The sequence below is a fragment of the Triturus cristatus genome, chromosome 1_2 (assembly GCF_964204655.1).
Source record: "Triturus cristatus chromosome 1_2, aTriCri1.1, whole genome shotgun sequence".
NCBI lineage: Eukaryota > Metazoa > Chordata > Amphibia > Caudata > Salamandridae > Triturus > Triturus cristatus.
The window spans coordinates 131,555,562-131,561,847 of NC_140580.1; the positions used below are offsets into that span (position 1 = coordinate 131,555,562).

General features: G+C 40.2%; 1 pseudogene; it reads left to right on the forward strand.

The window, feature by feature from the left end:
- Positions 1 to 5,572: 5,572 nt before the first annotated feature.
- Positions 5,573 to 6,078, forward strand: LOC146866954 (YEATS domain-containing protein 4 pseudogene; annotated as a pseudogene).
- The last annotated feature ends 208 nt before the right edge of the window (positions 6,079 to 6,286 follow it).

Genomic DNA, 6,286 nt, shown 5'->3' on the forward strand with positions numbered 1-6,286 from the left:
TGCTAATCTGGGAGAGAAAAACAGCTGGACTGCAACCACCCCACAACCCACTGAGCAATAGTGAGTGAGATGCATTTCAGGTACGGATCGATCCCATGAGACATCACTGAGATAATTAGTGGAACCCCAAACCCTATGTCATCAAGGAATAACACTCTGAAGAACACTAGAAAACCAGGGATAAATATGAACAATTCAGGATTTAAAGACTCAAAAACCTCTTCTACTGCACACAATGCCATATTGACAACAATAAAGACACATAAAATGACACCAGCAAAGTTTACCAAATATGTGAATAAAAGGAAAAACTCCACCATGATTGCTGTTATATATTTATAGCAATTCAACCCCATTTTGCTGCTCCTACTCACTAAGCTAATTCTGGCACAGCATATAATAAAAAACGTATTTTGAGTTTCAGAAACTGTTCACACGCACATAACTAATAGAAGAATAAGTCTTCTGTTCAATATAATAGCAAGGCCTGCTATGCTTGTCATGTGAGGCCGGGTGCACTGCTAAGTTCAGCGAGCAAAGGCCAAGTGCCTCCCTAACTGGTAGCCTTCAGTTAGAATTGGTGATATTATTCTGCATGGCCTGTCCAATTGCAACCTGGCATGAACATTCTTCTCTAACCCATGACTCTTTAACATTATTTGATTGTTGTTGATTGTTGTTGAGACTGTGTTTTTTTTTTAACAATAAAAATAAGCTAGACAGATAGTTATCAACCTTCTAGAAATGAATATATGATGTTACCCCGCTAACAAACACTCCGCATACCATTACCACAAATTTTTGACTACGCAAATTTAATGACCCCGCAAGTTTTGACAATGCACACTTTTACAACGACCATGCCTTTACCATGCATGCCATTACAATGCAAAGGCATGCGTGGTAAAGGTATACTCATGGTAAAAGTTCGAAAGGTAAGTCAGAGCCCCTCTGCAGCCTTCGGAACCTTTATTCTGGGGTTGTTTGCGATGCAGCCAAACCATATTCTCTTAAGTACATCATAACCCCGCGGTAAATGCTAACTTTGGAATGGCTGCATGGAGACATGTCGTGTTAGGTGTCAAACACCTTGGAATCATACCTCCACACCAGTAACTGGGATTAACATGACAGCACCGGTACACCCGGTATCGGCTTCACAGACCCTGGCATCACAAAATGGATGCTGCCAGCCACAGACACGAGTCTGCCCTCCTGCTGCTGGACGACACTCCGGCAGGGGAGGTTGGACAATAGGTTTCCTGTCACAGGGAGGTGTTACCACCTCCCAGACAGGCTTTAGTGTATTGGGGCAGGGTGGGTGCACTCCAAGAGTGCTTTGATGTCTGCACTGGGGGCACATTTGGTGTCCCTGTGCATAGTCCAGCTCAAACCGGAACAGTGCAAAACTGGACAAAGGACATGGGTGTAGCCACCCCTCTGTCCTGACCCTCTCATTGGTGGGTTCCCAGAGTTTGTCCCACCCCTTCCTTGTGTATAAAGTAGGAACCCCTGGCTACAGGACTTTAGATTTACCCGGATGAAACTCTGCTACAGAATCCCAAACTTCTACTATCTACACGACGTTGGATGACCGAAGAATCTCCCTTGGAGTAAAGGAGTGTTATGATGGAACGAAGACTCATAAGTACTTTAACCCCTTCTGTGCCACGCCCTTTCCCCCTCCTGTGCCGGGCGTTTCATTAGTGGGCGGGTTTCATGACGAGATAGTCTCGTCATGGGCACAGCGCGACCATGCTCCATGACGAGACTATCTCGTCATGGGCACAGAAGAGGTTAAAAGGAAGTTTAATCAAATGAAGAAAAGGAAGCACTGCCGGTTACAGGACTTCAAGCTCCGGCTGGTTCCCTGCAACTGTCCACTCGTGATTCATGGGACTGATCAGATGTTCTATTCTAGAACATGCTGATCGTGCCATGAATATCCATGGCGATGGTATGCCACGGATAGTCTGGAATAACATGTTCACCAAGGTTTGGTTTAAGAGTAATCAAGGTCTTATCAGCATTAGCACATGTGATGCAGTTTCTAACGATGCGTTCGATGAAAACATCCATACCAGGCCACCAAACATTATTTTTACCTTTTTGTTTGGTTCTAACGATACCATTGTGACCCTCGTGACCATGAGAGACAATATTGTGTCTTAACTAGCATGGAGGGATGGCTCAATCACCCCTTTTGAGCACACCATCTACACATGAAAGCTTGTTCCTTATCTCCCAAAAACATCTGAGGTCAGCATTGATGTTTTTTTTATTAGGCCATCCACTTGAAATGTACCTTTCCTCATTTTTTAATATATGGTCATTTTCAAACTCTTTAAGCCAAAGTTTCGGTCAATTGGCAAAGAATCTTCGTTGTATACCAAAGCAATATGAAAATCATCCCACTCATTGTAGGTACTTTCTTTGAGTGGTAAGGGCATCCTTGACAGAAAATCAGCGGTTACATTTTCTTTACCAGGTACATAAACAATTGTATAAATAAAATCTTGGAGACGCATGGACATGCGCGCTATTCGTGCTGAAGCTTTTAACATCCCTTCTGTGGTTAAAAGGTGCACTAAAGGTTAATGGTCACTTCTAATTAAACATTCCTTACCCCAAACAAACACTCTGAAGTGCTCAAGTGCCCATACGCACGCTAAAGTTTCTCTTTCTATGGTAGAGTATTTTTCCTCAGCAGGTGTAAGTGCTCTGGACGCATGTGCAGTGATGTATTCCCTACCGGAATTGGACTTCTGTGCTAAAGTAGCTCCTAAACCTTTTGAACTTGCGTCTGTGGTAATGATTCACGAAAGTGAAGGGTCAAAACTTGAAAGCGCAGTAGCTGAACAAATAGCTTTCTTGACGTCATTAAATTCAATGTTGAATGTACGACAAGAGAAGTTTTGCACGTACTTTGAATAAAACTCAGTAAGACCTAAAAAATACCTAACATCATCTTTAGATTTAGGACGAGGAGCAGATTGAATAGCCTCAACTAAGTTCGTTTTGGGTTTGATTCCCTCCTCACACAGTTCATGACCTAGATAAGTCACAGATTTCACTCCAAATCTGCATTTGGAATGTTTGATAGTCCAACCGTGATCAGAAAGAACCTTAAGAACGTTCTCTAAAGCTGATAAATGTACCTGGGCATCACTTCCAAAAACAAGTATGTCATCTTGAAAACAGATAGCATTATTGCAATTTTTTTTAATGTCCTGCATAGCACGTTGAAAAAGAGCTGCAGCAGAAGCTAATCCGAAAAGCATTCTATTATACCTGAAACACCCAAAAGGAGTCATGAATGCCGTGTAATCTTTGCTATTCTCATGCAACTCAATCTGGTGGTAAGCTGCAGATAAATCGATAGTAGAAAAAAATTTAGCTCCCCTAACACTGGTCAACATTTCTGAAATACGTGGTAAAGGAAATTGATCGATGATGATGTTGTTGTTTAAATGGCGTAAGTCGATGCATAATCTAATTTTCCCATTGGCACGTTTGGCAACGACAATGGGTGAAACCCAAGTAGAAGTTTCAATCTTCTCAATGATGCCATCTTTTGCTAAGGAATCAAGTAACTTTTTAACATCTTCGCGCACAGCTAAAGGAATGTTGCGTGCTTTGTAAATCTTTGAGCACAAATCGTTTTTTAAACCGATCTCATGTTTGAAACCCTTTAATTTACCTATATTGGTTCTAAAAGCACTGGGAAATTTGTGTAATAAAAGTTCACTAAGAACCTTAGACTCATCAATAACCATTACAGGATCAGGGCTATTGGGATTGAGGATAATATCTAATTTGCCTTGGTCAAACCAGCTGAAAACAGAAGGTCCTTTTTTGGAAACATATAGTTTCGCAGTACACTCACGGTTCTTGAATCTAAAAATTAGAGTTCTGTATCCTAGAATATCGATTCTTTCACCGGAATAACCCTCTGGACTGATATCAGGCAATTATAACTCATTACCTAACTTAGGTACAAATTATGAATTCCATACCATCTCATTCACAATGGAGTAAGGTGATCCTGAATCTGCATACATTTTTGTGTTGACTCCACCAATAACCATATCACATACAGGTTATCTTTTAACAACTGAATTGTCAATATTAAGAATAGGATGTTTAGAGTCCATAATGTTGAGAAAAAAAGAACTTGCATCACCACAATCAGAATTAGGTTCTTCACCCTCACTATCCTCAGTTTGATCTATACACTTGACTTTGTTGTTTACATTCTTTTTGTTGCATGCTTTTGAAAAATGACCAACTAAATCACAATTAGAGCACTTCTGCTTGATGGCTGGACAGAATTTATAATTTGCAAGGTGAGATTTACTACAACATCTGTAGCATTTCAAATTTTCCTTTAAGTCTTCATTTTTTCCCTTAAAAGAACTGGTGGTCTTCTTATTCTTTAAGTCGTGTTCCCTGAAACGATTTTTTGTGTTTACTTTTACAATCACTTCAGTATTATTACTGTTGGATTCACCTTTAACTTGTTTGGCGCTTCTACAAGACATTTCAGATTTTCCTACAATGCTAGTATGTTTTCGAGATCAGAATCACCATTGACCCATAACGTCTCTTGAATCGTATAATTATTAGCATGCATAACAACTTGATCTCTTATGAAATCTTCTTGTAGAATGCCAAACTTACAATCCAAAGACAACGTCTTAAGTGCAGAAACATAACTATCAACAGATTCGTCGCTAAGTTGTTTTCTTTGGAAGAATTTATATCTAGAAATACCAACACACACCTTAGGTGAGCAGTAGCGATCGAAATCAGAAATTGCTTTTTCAAAAACATCTACATCACCACTGCTTTCAGTTCTGGGTAGTTGGTTAAATGCTTTGAGGCCTTCAGGGCCTAAGGAATGTAAAAAAATACCTTTTTTTTCTGGTGGTTTCATTTTGCCATTAGAGTCTAACGTTTCTATATAATGTAAGAAATAAGCTTTCCACTCAACCCAGGGCATACATGGTGAACTACCTGCAGACCAATAGGGTTGTGGGGGGGAAAGAGTATAACCCTGTGCACACATGTTTAGAACTTAGATAAAGAAAAGAAAATGAATAGGAAAGTGTAATAGGTGAACTTAAAAAATAAAAAAAACTGAATTTCACTGACTTTGAACGAAATCAAATGCGCAAGATGCAATTGACTACAGTAAATCTGCATATGGCTTTGGGAAATAAATAGCACAATGAAAATACCTGGAGGAAAAAATAAAGAAAAGTGCACCAAAAGAGGTTCTTAAATGAATCTCTGAATACTATTGCTATAGAGCAGAGGTCTTCAAATTGTGGGGCGCGCCCCCCTGGGGGGCCGTGGCCATGTTCCCAGGGGGGCGCAAATGCCTCAGTACCAACTTGTCAATCAAAACGACTTGGAAGCGTGAATTTGTTTATAAAACGCATGACGGGAACAATGACATGATTAAAAAGTACATAATGGGAGCTTGCAAGCTGCGCAGGGCTAGGTAAACCTGTCTACGGCGTCGGATTCCAGGCCAGAGGTCAGCAGCGGACCCCGTTAAATTTTTCGAATGGGACCCGTGCCGGGTGTTAACATTGTGAAGCCTATAGTTTATGGAAATATTGCCAGATATTTTGGAAAGAAAAGGGAAGAAGATGGTCACACTCATCAGTGGACAGTGTACGTTAAACCGTATAGGAATGAGGATATGTCAGGATATGTGAAGAAAATCCAATTTAAGTTGCATGAAAGTTACGGCAATCCTTTAAGGGTTGTGACTAAACCGCCATATGAAATTACTGAAATAGGCTGGTGTGAATTTGAAGTAATTGTCAAAATATTTTTTATTGATCCTAATGAACGACATGTTACCCTGTATCACTTGCTGAAACTGTTCCCAGTCTGATACCAACGTCATGCTAGGAAAGAAAACAGTGGTTTCTGAATTTTACGACGAGATGATTTTCCAGAACCCCCGTCATGATGCAACAGCTATTGACAACATCTCGCCAGTTAACACTCGGAGCATACAAGCATGAAACTGAATTTAGCGAATTGGAAACCAAAACTAACTAACTGGACATTGTTACGCAACTCAGCCGGCTCAAAGCCATTGGTAAAGTTTACTAATATAAACATATTGGACAATGTCTTGCCAAATTTCCTTATTTTAAATGGAGAGGAGACTGACTGTTCCTGTTTATTGCTTACACTGTAACCTAACACTGTGTTGGTTTTAACCTTTATGTTTGGCATTTAGCTCTGTTGACCTGCTCACTGCACA